The sequence below is a fragment of the Thunnus maccoyii genome, chromosome 20 (genome assembly GCF_910596095.1).
Source record: "Thunnus maccoyii chromosome 20, fThuMac1.1, whole genome shotgun sequence".
Classification (NCBI taxonomy): domain Eukaryota; kingdom Metazoa; phylum Chordata; class Actinopteri; order Scombriformes; family Scombridae; genus Thunnus; species Thunnus maccoyii.
In genome coordinates, this window is record NC_056552.1 from 9,660,739 (window position 1) to 9,679,210 (window position 18,472).

The window sequence follows — 18,472 nt, forward strand, 5'->3', positions numbered from 1 at the left end:
AGTTGGCTCACCAGCTGCTCTTCCTGGCTCTTGGACTCACACTGAGTCTGACTTTCGGCGCTTCTGTTTAAAGAATAAACAGTGATTTTTCTCCAGACATGCACTTCTACTGTGTTTGTGGTTCAGGAGTTACACTAACAGGACCTTTTGTGCTGTCATACAATATTTCGGTAAGTTTAATGTTACTTGATTATAATACCGGCACTGTTAGCACAATTTAGCTAAAGTAGCTAGTGTTTGCCCAAGTGTAAAATCACTTAATATTCCTAGTAAGACAGTGTTTACTTTGGTCTGAGGTAGTGGGGCATGTTTCAACAGTGTGAAAGGCAACACCCTGCACCCATTATCTGGAAGGTCCCTGCTCCAAACGGAAAAGATGGCACACACTGACCATAAGCAGCAACTCTGGGCTTCAAAAACGGCTCCAATGCAAACCAATCGGGGATGTCACATCTCGCTACGTCCATCTTTACACAGACTATGATTCCATTAGAGCTTTCAAAGACTTTATATCCAACAGGGGCTTTAAGGTGCTTTAATCCTCCAAACAAAGCCATATCAATGGTACAGTCACTATGGTGGTGGATGGTAGAGATGGGAGAGATTACCATGTTTACCACTTACAAATGCTCACATCTTGGAACAACTCACAATGGGTGTATGATTATAGAGTAGGTTGTGTGGTTGCTTTGCTTTAAAAATATGCTTATACTGTATATCCAATACATTGGGTTTTATTTACCTTAAGTGGCAGACACTAAGTAACTTGAAACTTCTTGTTTGTTTGGTTTTTTTAGGCATTCCAATATTATTAAGCAAGGAAGCACATTGCACATTGCATTCACCAAGATCTCATAATTATGAGATCCATAACTTGTAATTATGAGAAAAGTTTAAGGTGGTTATCAATCATCATTTAAGAAGACAGTAGCATAATGACGCTACCTGATTTAATTCACTTTTATATTCTCCTTGATTTGAGACACTGGGAGATATTAATGTCACTGTATAATGTGGTTTATGTTAATAATGTGTTATTATTAGTTTAATCAGACGTCCTGAGGTTGATATGTTGACGGATGTGAAATACAATAGTAGTAGGAGCAGGAAGAGCAAGTCACAATGAGCAGAATTGGACAAAGTAATCTTAACAGCACACTTTTCAATGTAGAAAAACATAACACAGGCCATTGTGAGCAGTGTCAGGAAGCAGAGACACTACAACATGTTATATCATACAGGAAATACACAGGAAATTGTTACACAATTACAGTAATTAGGATTATCAGAAATCAGTATAGAAAGCAGTATGGAAGTATATGTTTGTTTGTTTTTTGAGGACAACCAGACTAATTAAACAGATACAGAATAATGGGACACTGATGAGGACTAAAACCAGAAGGTTGCAGTCATGCAACATGGAGGATGCCAACTCCGGTAAAACCTAAAAGAAAAAGAAGAAGAAGAAGAAAGCAGTAGTAGGTTATGCACGATAGTTGCTGGAAGGATTATGTAGACCTATTTGACACAAAGAATGACAATAAGCACTGCAATCAGTAAATCAACAGATCACTAAGATTGTTCAGGTGGAAAGCATACTGAGTTGTTCTGTTCATCCAGAAGCTGCTATGAGATGCTTCATGTACGCAAAGTCACACTGTACATCAGTCCAAGCTACTATGGAACCATTTGGTAACAACAATCAAAATAAAGCATACAATAAAGTATGATAAAACAACACTGTTATCTTGTAATTATGTGATCTTTTCTCCTTAAGGAGAATGATGATTGATAACCACCTTAAATTTTTCTCATAATAACAAGACCCTGAGATCAGGATCTTGTCATCATGAGAAAACTTGATAATCTTGGCGAGAACAACTAGGACCCTTATCTTCTCAAGCTCTCTGCCCCCTTAATATCAGATCTTTTTAACTTAACTCTTTTAACTGGCACAATTCCTAAAGTATGGAAGTCAGCTCATGTTGTATCTTAAATTACTACCGCCCTATTTCAAAACTGTCTTGTCTGTCTAAAACCCTTGAATCATTAGTAAACAATCAACTCAAGTCATTGTTAACTAGATATTCTGTATTAACGCCCCACTAATCTGGCTTCAGAACAGATCATCACACCATCTCTGCTACTTCCCTAATTTTAAATGATATTGTGTCAGCTGTAGACAATAGGAAGCACTGTGCTGCTCTTTTTGTCGATTTATCAAAAGCCGTTGATACAGTTGATCATTCCCTCCTCCTGCACAGATTATCAAGTATTGGAATTGATCCTAATGCCTGTAGATGGTTCAACAATTACCCCTCTGACAGACAACAGTGCATAAAAGTGCGTAATGTTAGAGTTCAGAGTTCAGAGAGATCAGAGTTCCTACCAATAACAAAAGGTGTCCCACAAGGTTCAATATTAGGACCAGTCCTGTTCACTATTTATATTGACGATATAGTCTTGTCTTTACAAACCTATAATGTCCACCTTTATGCAGATATTTTATACTGTTGGGCTGACTCTATAAAATCGGCTATTGAAAACCTGCAGCTTTGTTTTAATGGTTTGCAAGGTGCACTTATAGCTCTCAAACTTGTATTAAATACCGATAAAACAAAATGTATTCTGTTCTCTGGAGCCAAAGACATTGATTACAGTGCTCTCCAAATCTGCACTTTAAATGGTACAGTCATTGAAAGAGTCCCACATTATAAATATTTAAATTCACCTTCAAACCACATATTGATGCACATATTAAAAAAATAACAACAAACACCAAAAAGGGCAAAACTGCTGCAATTAACAAGGTGAAGGAGATGACTTGGCACAAAATTGATGACAGATTAAATGTATACCTGTAGGTGGGTAGTGATGGCCTAAAGGTTAGAGGAGTGAACTTATCACCAGAAGGTTGGTGGTTCAATCCATGCATCTAGCTTGGTGAGAAGAGCATTGTTTGTTCCTGTTCATGGGTTTATATTTATTTGTTAAATGAGCATTCAGTAGTATAATGATAATATCAGATGTATAATTAAAATTACAGTGTCAGCAACTTAAGAGAAGAGAGCTGGCACACTTTTATTTCTTAAATTCTAAATGCTAAGCTTTTAAATAAAAGGGTCCAGTCCACTACAGGAGTGACCACGAATAAAATGGGGATTTACTTAAGTATTTTTGTAAAAGTCCCTCACAGTTCTTCTATTTTATGTTTCCTGAACACAGACAAGTGATGGGAGTGTGAAAAGACACTTGATGGAACCGTCTTTTGAGAGTCTGTTTCGGTCTGTCGGACATTGTTTGACATGCAGCTGAGTTAAGCTTGACCGTTAGCCTGCCATGGAGCAGGCTAGTTCTGCTGACTACGTTACCATGGTTACTGAGCTGGGACTCATATAAGCCGCAGTGATGGAACGGAACTCTCACTTAAATTAGCGAGGCTTATCGAAATAAGCCAGGCTATCCTGTTAGCCAGCTTGATGGAACACCCCCCTGGTTTCCCTCTTCCCACTCTTCAACCAGTGCACCTGCAGCTGATCACCTAATCAACTCAGCAAGCCACTGAAGCATGAAACCCCGGCACATCCATCAAGAACCTGCCAGATCTTTCAGTCTACCATGCGGTTCACACTCCAGTCTGCCTCAGTTGCCAGCCACAAACAGCTTCATCTTCATCACCTGTCTCGGGTTTGGACCCTCAATTCATTGCCTGCCCTGCTCTGCTAAGAAACCCCATTCTCCAACCTGCTTTTACAACACCGAACTCCTCACCTGCTCCACTCCAACTGCTCCATCTGCCACTCTCTGCCCCACTCTGCCCCACTGCTATATTGGACTCTGGTGATTTAACCACACAATTTGCAATAAACCCCTTTCTCCTGCATTTTGGGTCTTAAATTCAGTAGTTATAGCAGTTTGGGTGTAATGTTCTAACGATGTTATCACTAGACATTTTAAGAAGGTTGCCACCAAACATTTTTATCCTGTTATCCTGGAGCATTCTAGGAACCAAAAAAAAACAACTTCCTGCTGAAAACGTTTTAAGGAACGCTTGGGCATAATGTTCTATCAATATTATCAATAAACATTTTTAGGATGTTTTAGAGACATTATCCTAGATCATTCCAGGAACCAAAAGTAAACTTCACACTGAAAACATTAATAGATCATAACATGTAACCTTCTTAGATTGTTTATAGAACAAAAAAATTCTAGCTGGGAACATTCTTACGGCCCGTAAATGCTGTCTACCATTCAGCCCTTAGATTTATAACTGGAAACATCTATGATACTCATCACTGTACTCTTCATCAAAAAGTGGGTTGGCTTTCTCTTTCCATTAGAAGAGACCAGCATTTATTTATAAAGGGTTTCTCCAGAAATTGCCCTTATATTTCATGTCACTTGTTGGCTTGTTCGCTCACAAGACTGGATAGTGCTGCAGGTTCCTAGAATTAACATTGATCTGGGAAAGACAGCTTTTATATTTTTTGCACCATACATTTGGAATGAACTGCAGTGTATTTTGAAGCTTGATACTCTGGTTCAGTTCAGAAATGTAGTTAAAAACCTGATTAATTTTTAGCTGTGACTGTTTTTAACATGTTTTTAATCAACTTTTATTGTATAATTACTTTTATGTCTTAGATTTTTTTTTATTTTTATTGTTGATACTATTATTGTTGATTACCATGATTGATATTGTACATTTTAAAATGCTTGTTTTATGTTTTATAGAATCTTGAATGTGACTTACCCGATTAAATAAAGGTTTACACAGAATAAAAGTCAAAACTCCCTTTCAGGGGTTTTTGGTGACATTTACTGCAGCAATGTACATGTGATTCCAGAGCAAGTGGACGTTTCCGCTCTCCTCCTCCTCCTTCCATTCTCATCCTCAGCTCTGCCTGCTGACAGAAAGAGAGATTGAGCAGATTTAATGCAGGCTACACGGTTGAGTGGAAAAAAAAAAACACGCTTGTTGTAGAGAAGGGAAAAATGGCTGTGAGATATGCGAACAAGCAGTAATCACTGCAATTATTATTATCAGAATCACTGCTTTTGATTTCAGCTCTCGGCCGCATACTCGCTCTCTGTGTGTGTGTGTGTGTGTGTGTGTGTATGATGGGAAGTATTCCACTTTTCCATTAGGGGCTCCCTGATGGACATTATCCCTTAATCTGTCACAGTAATGCTCGATGCCTACCTCTGTATCTTTTACTTTTTTCACCTCTTGTTCCTTGCTCTTGTTCCATCATGTCCCTCTTCCATATTTTTCCATCGCCATCCCCCCCCTGTTCTGGCATTCTGGTGACATAGATTTTAATGGAAAAGACTGTGGTGTCAGAGGTGACAGTGGTAACTGAGTGACCACTGATCAATATCTCACCTCTGTATGGCCCTTTGTCACGCTTCAGGTTTCCAACCGCACATTCACTTCTCAATCGTTCATCACAGTCTTCCTTTCTTTGCCTTGTAAGTCGTTCTTTCCCTCATTATCTCATTATCTCTTTGGCTGTTTTTCTATGTATTTACAAACCTCTCTATTTGTCTCTCATGTTCGGTTCCCTTACAATCATCATCTCCCTCTCTCTCCTCCAATGTTTCATATCGCTTCATCCCTCCAGATCAGGCGGCTTAACTGTTCCCTGTCACTCATGTATCAGCCCCAGCCAGAGGACCCATTATTAATAATATACTGAAACAATCGATTGAAATGTTACCTGAAGGGAAAAAAAGGATATTATGTTTTAATGTCAGACAAAATGAGCGACATGGTCAGATGAGACCCAACTAACTCGCCATGATAGCTTGATGTTCAGTGTCAACATTTTAAAGTGATTATTCCTACAGTAGCCACACAGTGAATTGCATGTATGGTTAAAGTCAGGCAACCAAAATCACTTGGTTAAGCTTAGGGGAAGATTGTCGTCATGGCTTTTAAAAAAGCCATAATAAATTGTTGGTCTGACACGTGACATACACTCCAGTCTGTTTTGTCTTGCACTAGTCTCTGTGAATGTTTGCTTTCATTCAGTTCAGTTAAAGCCCATGCAAACTGGACGATTCCCAAATGCATTTGTATGTTGTGATGCAAGCTCCAGCTGGCTTTGGCAGTTGTAGTTTATCATTGTTCAATTCTGACCTGCGAATTCACAGTCAGCCAACAGACTGTGGTCTTGATGCACCTTGTATTTTTCTTTTTCTTATCTGTATTTGCTGTTTTCCTGTTTCCCTTGCTTTTAACATACATCTGTACATACTGTCTGAGTTGTGTGTATAGTACAAGCATTTTTAAAGGATAAATTCACAATATTTCAAGTTTGTCTTAAAACAACAGCCAGGTGTCCATATGAACATTGAAAGAGGTTTTCCTCGCTGTAATCATTCCTCCTGTTCATACTGGCTGTTAAAAGTTCCTATTCAAATGTGCTTCAAGTGTAAGAGATGGGGGCCAAAATCCACAGTGTGTCCACACAGTCATTTTGTGCATAATGCATTCAAAAATTTATCTGAAGCTTACATGAGGCTTCAGCAGTCGGCCGTATTCAGACCAAATCAGGCAGTGCGGCAAAAACGCCAGTCCCCCCATTCATTTAAATGGGGGTAGTGCGTTTAGGCTGCAGGGGTTTTGGCCATAGGCCACCGGCCTGCGGTAAGAAAGTTGATCCAGAGTCACCTTTTGGAGAAATGCAACCCAACATCAAGCTGCAGTGGCCAATCACAGCCGTCGATCAGACTGATCAGGGCTGTAAAACACTGCCATGAGGGAATACAAAGACCTTACTAGGAGGAGGGAAGGACATTTCTCTTGGTTTGATAATGTTTAAAGTAAAACTTTGCTGTCGGCTTCAAAACTCATTTTAAAAAGAAGAGAGAAAAAGAGAGAGAGAGCTGACAGCACCAGTGAGTGAGCGAGAGAGCAGCTGCGGTTGAGTGAGCCAGAGAGTAAATGAAGAGAGGGAGCGGTGGTATCAAGAAAGCTGGTGAATCAGATCAATAAAACATTATTTTCGAATTTTTTCACAGTGGTCACGTTCTAGAGCACAAACATGCCCACAGCCCCACACACTTCCACTCAACCCTGCGGCAGAACGCACCGCCTGATTGGGTCTGAATACAGCCTTAGTCATAACAAATGGATATCTGCCACATTTATAGTCTTTTCAGCATCAAATTCCCTCTTTGTGTTTTCTCGGACAGTGTCTCCCTGTTGAGCTGTGGTGGAAGTATAGTAACAAAAAGAGAGACTTTGGCACTAAAAAGACTGTAACGTTGAAAGATATCTACTTGATTTGACTCATTTGGACAGCTGAAGCTTCATATTAGCATCAGACAAACCTTAAAATTTTTTTTTTTACTTACATTTTATTTACATTGTGAAGGGATCTTCTAATAGCCAGTATGAACAGGAGGAATGATTATGGCAAGATTTGGGCACCTGATAATTGCTTTAAGACAGACTTGAAAATGTATGAACCTGCCCTTTAATGACTTATTTTCTTTGCGTTTTTATTGTGTTTATGTTTTCATGGTTTTGTATTTTTATGCTGCAAAAATAATTTCCTCTTGTGGAACAATAAAGATCTGAACTGAACTTGTGTTAGACAATGGAGGAGTCATTGTGATATCGGTATGTCATCACCCTGTTTTGTACAATATTGCACTACAATAGTCAAACTAGTCAAATTTTCTCCCATAGACTAATTCATTGCAGGACCTACATCTTTAGTGATTCTGCATCTAACAATTTAAATCCAATGCCAATGTTCAGTTCCAATGCAGGAAGTCATGTATCCTGCATGTAGTGAAGAATTTGTGTCCTGTCACAGACCTGCATTTTACATTCATCATTTACCTGAATTTTAACCAGATGTTTTAGTCGCCAAAACCTAAACACACTATAACCATATTTTATTTTCTATAACCACCATCTTTCCTTAACCTTAACAACATCAGCACTGGGCTTAAAAAAAAAGGACATGTCAATGTTTGTTTGGCAGAATCCACTTCTTCCAGGTAACAGTTCAGTTACAATATCTGAGCTTTGCCCTACGTTGCAGCCTGGTCGTCTCTTGCCACATGTTATCCCGTCATGCTCCTTGTGAGGGCTTCAATGCTTCTCAGAGAAAATGAGCAGGAAGTACTGGTTTTGTGTAGCTCACTGTATTCGGTCTGGCACTATTTATTTAAATTGTACAGAAACAGCACGCAACTTCCTGCACTCATACTGAACATTGGCACAATATGCAAATTGTGTCTTGCAGAGTCATCCAACATATGTGAAAATCTTAGAGATACTGGGCTGATGTGAAAACATTTTTCCCGTCATTGTTAAATCTGTAGTGCTGCTCTTTCCTGGTTTTGTCAAGGGGCGACAGTGAGTTTGACTTTTGAGGCTTGCAGGCAATTTGGTGCTGTATGACTGACACTATTGGCTATTTCAGTCCTCATCACTTGGTTGGCATTTCCTATTCCTCGCACGACACTGACCTCTCACCTTATTGCTTCCATCAGCCATTCACCTTTGCTGACCAGCTGAGTTGTCCTAATCCCGATCCCCCAAGGTACAGTCATAATTGAACAAACAGCAGGACACCATCCAGACTGTGTGTGTGCCTGTACAGTAGCATGCATTTCACATATACCGGGCCAATTTAATGCGGATTTAGTTCACTTAAAAGAGGTTTGTTTAGATGAAGATGTCAGCACAACATCTTGTGATTTAACTGGCTCAGTGTGACATGTTAAGATGAAATCCCTACCTGATCTCCATACAGATGGAGAACTATCTCACCAATCTCCCCTTTCTCTCTGTTCGACCTGTCAGCCAAACCCCATCTTATCTGTGACATTTTTAGCTGACTTGTTGTGACTTTAACCAGGTCAAGTTAGATATCTGACTTGACCTGGTTAAAGGTCAAGTCCACAAACCAAAGTGTAAAGGTTATGGTTTTACAGGAGCCTGTGTGCCAGACTAATGGCCAGGAGGGTCCTGTATGGGCAGAAATATGTGTCACTAGAAACTGAATTTGAATCAATGATATTTGAATTTGAATTGCTCAACTGAAATAATTGCATTAAAGGTGCTATATGTTAGAATTATGAAGCAATTTACATGTATTAACCATTTTTTTATAGCCAATGAGTGATTGGGTTGTAATGTGACTTGTTGCTCTGCCAAAAAAAAAACTTTTTTAAGTTGTGATGGACTTTTTTTTCACCGTTTTCTGACATTATAACCCACAGTAACAATTGATTAATCAAGAAAATACATAATAATATTAATCAATGGTGTAAATAATTGCTAGTTGCATACTTCGTTTGGAGTCAAAGTGCATTATATATTCAGAGGGAGAGGGGAATTTGAATGTGTTGTATGCATTTACATGTAGGTCACACCTTGTAGCGCTGTACTGTAAACGCTGTGTGCGCCTGAGGGGATTTTTGTGTGTATTTTCTATACAGTATGAGCAGGTGGCAAAGTCTTAATTAGATCTCATTTATATCCTTTCGTTTGTTGTCAGATGTTTCAGTTAAGAACATCAAACGTCTCTTTATGTCTAAAAATAATGTTTGGATGTGGCGGTGCTGTCCAACCCCTCCTGCCCCACCATTATGCTTCCTACCCACAATGCCATGGCTGCATTTTTTACCCCAGAATGCTTTCCTTGAAGGGGTCAGTCGGGAGCAGCAAGGCTTATCTGTCACGGCCTTTTTTGACAAAGTCTTTGCACCCTTTGACATATTATCATTTTTTTCTTTTCATCAGTCCTTATTGTTTGGTTTTCATTTCGTTTCCATATTTAAAATCTGGTTCCTCCTTCCCGTACACCGTTCACTCCCCTTTACCCTTTTCAAAACCAGATGATTAATTTTTTTCTCTCCCTTATTCACTCTCTCTCACCTAATCTCTTCCTTTTATACACACAGAGATACACGCAGAGAAAGAATCCAACTTGCTGTTTGTCAGTTTTGACATGCCCTCATTCATCTCATCTGCCAGCTGTATAAAATCACCTCCCCCGCTCTGCCATTTTAATCTGTTGTATGCCATTTTAATTTAATCTGTTTGCCTTTCATGTGAGGAGTACACAGGGCAGCCAGATGCTTTTTTGTGGTAACTCCATCAAATGAAGACACACCAGCCATCACGTCGTGATGAAGTGATGTCCTCTGTTTCATTCATTACCATCCTCTAAGTCAGTACCTCTTACCACTTACTTTTTTTCTCCACAAAAGACACAAACACACCCCCCAATAATGCTGTGCAATCTTCTACTCGCCCACACATCCCTGTCAGTGTAGAAAATCACTTGATGAGCAGGTAATTATCTTCTGCATCAATACTGCAATTTTCTTACAGTCAGTAACATGCAAACTGTACACTCTTTAACAAATCCAAACCTTCCATTTCCTGTCTTACTGCAGATACTCTCTGCTCTACCCGTCCTGTCATGTTTATTAGGTTTATCCCCGGAGAGTTCAAAGTGTTGCATTCTTCTTGTTAGGCTCTGTTCTGGGATTACAACATTACACCACTCCCCTCGCATGTGAATTAATGTTTGCAGTGGAGCAAATCAATCATCCACCAAAGCATCAGCTCTAATTTGGTCTGCAGCAAATGTGCAAATGCAACTGTGCAAAGGTAGAGCCTTATTCTGTCTTAAGTGACATTTCTAAGATTTATTGAAGAATGTTCCTAACATCCTGCAGCAAAAGACAAAGCACATTTGAGTTCCACAGACCTCTGAACAGTCTGATCAATGTTTGAGGTTAAAAAGTGCCAATTTAACAAAGTGGATGTCACTGTTGTGCCCTTAAACAGGGAACATAATGAAGGGAAAGGGATGAAGAAACCAGCACACAGCTCTCCCCATCTACCATCTGTATTGAGTACTTATATACAATGCAACCAAATCACACATTTTCCATAATGAATACACTCTGTCTCAGGGCCACAGTTTCCTCAACTAAGTCATTCTATGTTTTTCTAAATAATGTAAATCATATTTTTAACCAGTGTACAACATGGACTGTAACCTACATGACATATATTTTACCCTTTTAACGCATCTATTTAAGCTGACACATGACAGCTGCCTTCTTACAGTGATAAAATAAACATTTTTGAACACCTAACAGAATGTCCCTTAGTGAGTAGTTTTAATGCAAACATTGGCAGAACAACAGTCGGGCGCTATAGTGAAACGATAGCAGTAGCTAGCTTACACAGTGACTGAAACTCTTTAAAGTTGCAATACATGACATTCAACAACTAGATGTTGCACTATGGCACAAACATCTCAGACCAAAACAAATGTGTGTCATTTACTCAATAAAGTTGGAAAAAACAAAGAAAGCCGACAACGAAACTCAGATCAAACTGTCAAACTCAGCAGAGATGATCAAATATGGATCAAGATTCTGTTACTGTGTTGCCTTTTTCTTGCCTCAAATGCTTTCAGAAACATATTTTAGTGAACTATTTAGCTGTAATTTGAGAAAGTTTGTGACACGGCCGCCATCTTGGAAATGGACGCGAAGGACACGGAGGGACTCACACTGCACTAACATGCACGCTCACAAGCACTGATGTACGCACAAGGTCGGCGCGGCTACCAAAACAAAGAACAGAGAAGCTCGGGTAACAACACACATAGAGGGAGTGTGACTTCATTCACTGTTAAGGACGCCATTACTCTGTGATATCTCTACATAGCAAATAGTTTTCTGACAACTAATATGGCTAAATATCGTTTATTGCAACTTGAATAACATAAAAATACAAAATACATCTTTTGCTCTCACAGTGAACAACCTGATGTTGAGACTCTTTACTTAAATGAAAAGTGTGAGACTGGAAACAGCACAAAAACAAATATATGTTATGTACATGTAAGCAAACAAACAACATACATATAGAAAAGATTTTAAAAAATCATAAAAACTTACAAGTAGTGCCTCTTAAGATCCATGGAGAGCAGCATGGCAAAGGATTGAACATCACCTTCCTTCAACACCTGGCATTGCAATATGGCTGCAACAGGAAGTTACATCAGTCTGTTGTCACTATACCAAATGGCCAGCAGGAGGTGCTAAATTAACAAAAAACTGCCAGGACCAAGACGAGACATAGGCAGCGGTCAAAAAGTACCTCCTATCGTCTTTTCCTAACCACTTTTCCATGACCTTGATGGAAAACATCACAAAGTCAACATGGTGAAAAATATTACTTCATTACAAAGGTCGGAATTGAGTTTAAAAAAGGAATGTAGGCTACCAGTCACAAAACTGAAACGAAATTGTCCATTGAGAATGCTTGCTCATGCTCACCTCCTGAATCCCAATTATTGAATGAAATTAAATGATAAATGTGTGCAAGATAGGCATAACATGTTAGGCCTACAAACCTACTACTGTACACATCATCATTCTTAAGTTTCAAACATGTTGAAATAGAAACATCATCTGACTAAAAACGTCTCATATCCCTTTTTCTTGAAAGACAGACTTCTGTGTTATGGTCAATATGCAGATTATGATCTGTTATTAGCCTGTGTATATAATAGCTTAAGAACCACCACACAACTTAGTAAACACCTTGAAATATGGTTGATAAAGGCTGTGGAAGCTTTAAATATTGCTGCTGCAACGAATTGTGGGCCAGAATTTCCTTTCATAAAGGATGGTTAAGTGTACCCTATGCTGAAGGAGATTAGAAAGGAAGCACTGAAGCACCTTTCTTTAGCATTTAGAGAATTCAACCAGTTCTTATCATGGCTGCCACTTAGATACTTCCAAGTCATTTCACTCAGTTAGGAACCTTCCTAAGCAAAAAAGACTATTCAACCGTAGCCATAATAACAATTATCAACAATATATGTCAAGTTTATAGTGTTTTGTGTATGGTAATTACCTTAAACAGTGGAAATAGTGAGAGGAGAGGGATGAAGAGACCAGCACACAGCTCTCCCCTTCACTCATCTGTATTGAGTGAGGGAGAGGAGCACAGTTCCCCCTACTGAAGCCCTGATTACCAATAGATCAACATACAGTACAAGTAAACCAAAAAGACAAGAACCTGCATTACCTATTTGTACTCTGGCTGCATATTCTTCACACTGATAACCTTAGCAACATAACAACGAAATTATGTATTATGAAAATGAAATACAAGGAATACAACTGCATAACTGTGAAAATGAAATGCTATTTTCTGAAAAGTTTAATTGTTTTAAATTCTTATCTGCCACATCACCACTACCACAGCATTCAACTGTTGTCAAATGAAAAATCTCTATCCTATTAACTGCTCAAGAACATTAAAAAAACACCCAAAATCCAATTTTCTCAGCCCCAAAAAAGAGTGTGTAATCATTCAATTTCTAATGTAGAAAAACATCAAAGTGTGAGACATGCTGGGTAGATGTGGAAATACTGTTGAATGCATCATTGTTTTGACAGTGTTTTTCCATTGTCCACACCAGGAAAAATTAGTGTTGGTCACTTGCTTAAACATTTAAAACAATGTATGTTTTTTTCCTGACAAGTGATGTTTTGCAGTTAACCATATCATAACTGTAAAATTGATTGTTTCTTGACATGAGCTACCTGTACATATTCAATAGCAAAGGTTGACGTAGCATCATGTTATTAATCTGTAAAACATGGTGAATTGGCATAAGTGTCCTGTTGCATCCCGTGTTGTCTTTCTTAATTATGGAGATTGTTTCCTCAAATTGACCAAATAGATTTATATTTAGTTATATTAACAGTGGATCATATGACTACTTGTATGTGAAAGTGGTTCCTCAAACCCACAGAGAATGATCACTGTACTCTGCAGCTCAGCTATACAAAGCATTATAGTGTCTTTCAGCTCATTGTTTTCTTTTTAAGGCCTGCAACTTTACTGTTTTGGTTTACTCTCACTGCTCTCATAGTGCTATTTATGGCTGTAGCAGGCAGCTGTTTACAGCAAAATAGCCCTAAAAACCCATTGTACACTACCTGCCTGCTACCAAATGCAAGACAGCCAAAGTTAATGACTAACTAGCGGAGCAATTAGCAGCTAAAGAGACAGATATTGCTCCCAGGAGCTGGTGGAAACAAAAAACAGAGCCAAAAGGGAGTGAATATTGGACTTATATTCATGAAGTGGCCAGAAACATGACTCTCTATATAAGCTATTGTTCACAGGTTATTTCTGCTGCGCTCAAGTGGCCAATAACATGTATTATTATATCTATCTACTAAAGGAAGGAATCTCTGTCTGTGTGTCTGTGTGGCTGTATGTCCGCGTGTATGTCCTTCATGTATCTCTCGAACCGTTCATCTGATCGACTCCACACTTGGCGGGTGCATTGCTGGTGTACAAAGGGAGTGCAGTGTCGGATTGGGTGCAATTTGTACGAGCAATGCATTTAATATTAATAAACCTTTAATAAACCTGCGATCAATGAGCCACTCAACTCTGTGCAGGGGCAGGGCGGAGGTTCAGGGCTCTGTCGAATGACTCCTGCATGTCAGGGAGAGACCAGAGATGAGGTGTGACACGAGTCAATGAAAAGTGCTCTAAGTGCTATTTTAATCAAGAATGGACACTCTTACCCTGAGTCTAGATAGAGAGCATAGTGTTAGCAGCACATTTAGCAGATCAGTTCAAAACCAGTTTGTTTCATATGCTCTGAGACTATGGTGATTGTGAAGTGCCACTACAGACAAAGCACGAATCTTTGGACCAAACATACCCTCTCAAGTTGAAGAGACTAGGGATGCACACAGAGCCCAGTATTTGTATTTGTATCTGTATTTGTTGAGGCAGATAAATTACTTGTATTTGTATTTGTATTTGAATAAAATGGAAATAGGCTGTTTTTGTTTTTATTACACTTATAATTTTAGGATATTAAAGTGTTGAAATAAGCATTCTTCAATAAACTATTTTGTCAAGGACAGTTCCCACACTAGGTCTCAAATCCTGGACTCTGGGACAACTGCACTGACCACTCAACCAAAGCTCAGCTCTATCGGACCCACATATGTGCAGCTATTTATACATCTTTGACACAGAGATGGAGACAGCAATGTAACTGAGTCCTGACCTGCGTACTGTTGACATGTCCATTTTTTTCTTCACGAAAACAAATAATTTTTAAAATATTTCTATGAAATAAATGTAAAAACCTGCTATTTGTACTTTTCCAAATACCGTATTTGGATTCGGTTCCACCTCTAGAAGAGACACTGTGCCATTGTCCAAAGAGCCGCTGTCTGGGATTACTCTGAGCAGCATGCATGGAAATAAATTACAATATAATAGATTTGTGTATATTTCTTGCTGTCCCCTGCTGCTGTTGCGCTGTGCTGCTCTGTCTTGTCTGTCTGTGCGCTTAGTGTCCTCTGCAACATTATCAGTTATGAATTTGTTTTTCACTGTGTGAGAAAATGGACGTGTTGTGAGAGTGTGTGAAAAGTGTCAATTGCATGAGTCTTACAATCACTGTGTGAGAGTTGGCAGCTCTGGCAACATTGTCATTCATTTCGAGTTGTCTTTCTGTCCAGCTGATTAATGTAAGTCCAATATTCACTCTCCTTTAGCTTGGAGGGAAATATCTGGCTTTTTAGCTGCTAAATATTTGTATGTTCACTAGCTAGTTGCAAACTGTGTCTGCTTTTGCAGGTACAGTGGGTTTTTAGAGCTTTTTCTCTGAATACGGCAACAAATCAGATAATGTCCATATGGGTTGACTTGGGGTGCACTGAAAAATTAATCCCTTTGTGGTTTAGGCATGAAAACATCTTGACAGTGCCTTTGGTATGGCAGATGGGGACGGTGCTCCCCATTTTCATAAAAGGGAACATAAGGGGTTGTTCCAACTCTGCGGAGCCTACCTTACACTTATACCAGGGAGGAAGGAGACTTAAGCCAATCGTTAGTGTCAGAACAGCTTTGTAGATTCTGTCCTGGTCATGGGACAGTGGAAATAGCTTTTATTTAGGCTTCTCACTGATGGATCAAGATAAAAAGGCAGCTTGCCTCAAGCTGAAGTGAAGTTTTTTCATGTGATGAGGTTTATGGCTTTTATTCACATGTGAGGGTAAGAGGGATTAAAGAGATAGTTTGGATTTTTTAAAGTGGGGTTGTATGAGGTAGTTATCCATAGTCAGCGTATTACCTGCAGTAGATTTGGGTCAGCACGCACCGTTTGGAGATGCAGACAGGCATATTGGCACGTAAGCTAAGCAATGTATTACTGTGGACAGGGCCAGCAGCAAAACGTATTTTAGCCACCTAAAAAAATTAATATCAATTTAAGTGTACACTATATTTACAATATTTTCACCGCTTTATCTTGCCATCAGACAGCCTTCCTTTCCTTTGACACTACATTTTCTCAATCATAGAACTTCCCTATTCCTACACATGCTGCACACTATTTTGACACTTACGCCGCAGCAGCACTTTCTGACACAAACAGCTGATCTACAGTGTAATACAGTATGTGGCAAGCATAGGAATACGGAAGTTCTGCGTTTGAGAAAATATAGTGCCAAAGGGCTGTCTGATGTCAAGGTATGATGGTGAAAATATCCTAAATATGATGTTCACTTAAAGTGATATCTTTGACTATGACTTTTTTAGGTGAATCTTTTATTTTAGGTGCTAAAATACATTTTGCTGGCCCCGTCTGCAGCAGTACATTGCTTAGCTTCCGTGCTGGTACTCCTGTCTGCTTCTCTAAACTGGGAGCGTGCCGACCCAAATCTATTGCAGGTAATACACTGACTATGGATAACTACTTCACACAACCCCACTTCAAAAATCCGAACTGTCCTTTTAATAAATGCAAGCACTGAATCAGACAACAGTGCTAAAGAGGCCCTTGAAAGAACAGGATAATTACTACCTTTACCTACCTTTTGTTTTCTCAATATAACAAGTTAAATAAATAATAAAATACCTGTTATCATGAGAAAACAACTTTGTAATGAAAACATATTGAGATAATTAACTTGTGACAACAAGATTAATGAGAAAAAAGTTTGTTTTTCCTTGTGTTCTTAGAGAGCTTGTTTCCAGGTCATTGGCCCTGTGAAACCCTTTAGGACATTTGTAGTACTATATTTGGGTTCCAGTAATAAACTTGACGTGACCTGTGGTCACAAGCTTTGGGTAGTGACCAGATGATGGAGAAGGATGGACTGATTATGATCTGACTGCGCACAAAGGGGACTTTCTTCTTTGTCTTTGTAGGTCTTTCCCCTACCTGCACACATGCTCTGTCTTGTGGGAATCATAAGTGTCTCTTCATAAGTGTTGCAGAAAACACTTACAGAACAGGTTGCTTAAAGGCGTTTTCAAACATATAGTTTGTTTGCTCTGGTTAAAATCAGTGGATGAATTAGTAAACTTGTTGCGTTTTCCCCTTGGTTCGGTTTCTTTTCACACAGAAAAAATTCAAGTGAAACAAAATGCATCACTAAAAGTTAGTTGTGTCCGGGGTGGAAACAAAAATATATGGAAAAGGTGTCCTGCAGAAGGTCCTCTGGCCAAATGCATTGTACTTAGTTGCACTAGTCTAGTTTGGATCTTGATTCACTCCCCGGCTAGCTGCTAGCAACTGTTGATTTTGCTCTTTAGCAAAGCGCAACTGGCCATGGGAGCCATTTAGCCCAAACTTGCAGAGTACGCCTAGTAGTTGAGTCCGATTGAGGTCGGATCACATTCCCACCGCAAACAAACTGCTCCAGAATTTGTTTGGGACTGGACCTAGACCACATCCTCAAAGGATCTCAGTGCGGTTATTTTGGCCCATGTCCGACTACGATTGCTGTGTTCAGATCTGCGCAAACGAATCGGACCAAGGAGGAAAACTAACCAGTGTTGGATTCAACTGGACTAAACAACACAGGTTTGAAAACACCCTAATATTGCATTTAGAACATTAGTAATTATGGTGATATATTGACCACAGATTATGCAGTAATATAGATGTATGCACACCATATTATGTTATGTAATGTAAGCGATATACAGTATGTCTTTTACCTTGCTTTACCTGTATTCGATGGCCAAAGTGTCCATTTTTTTGTCATATTTTAGAGTCACATGATGGCACAGTAACATTTCAAGCCTTATCTATACAGTTTTGCAGACTGGGTGCAGCAAAATCAAGCCATCATTAGCACTACTCCTAGAGGCAACTAGACTGTGAGTACATTGTTAACAATAACAGCAACAGCAAGATCAACAGCCCGGCTGTGAACATTGGAGCAAATGTTGTATTTTCACTCCCAACTTCCTCTCACTGGAAACATCAGCACCTTTTAAAATGTAACTATTTGCCTTTACCAGTCAATAATGTGATAAAAGGGGAACACTGGAACTTTTTTCTTGTTCATTTTGAGTACCGGGGTCAGTTGTGTGTAAGATGTGACATTTGATTTATCAGATGCTTTAGACTGA

At 39.2% G+C, this 18,472-nt stretch overlaps 1 long non-coding RNA gene across 1 annotated transcript; it reads right to left on the minus strand.

Moving 5' to 3' along the window:
* Positions 1-1,145: 1,145 nt before the first annotated feature.
* Positions 1,146-12,061, minus strand: LOC121887285. Its single transcript, XR_006092953.1, has 3 exons — positions 11,956-12,061; positions 4,757-4,910; positions 1,146-1,444 (listed from the first exon to the last, which is right to left on the minus strand). It is a non-coding gene; the product is annotated as an uncharacterized LOC121887285 (long non-coding RNA).
* Positions 12,062-18,472: the final 6,411 nt, after the last annotated feature.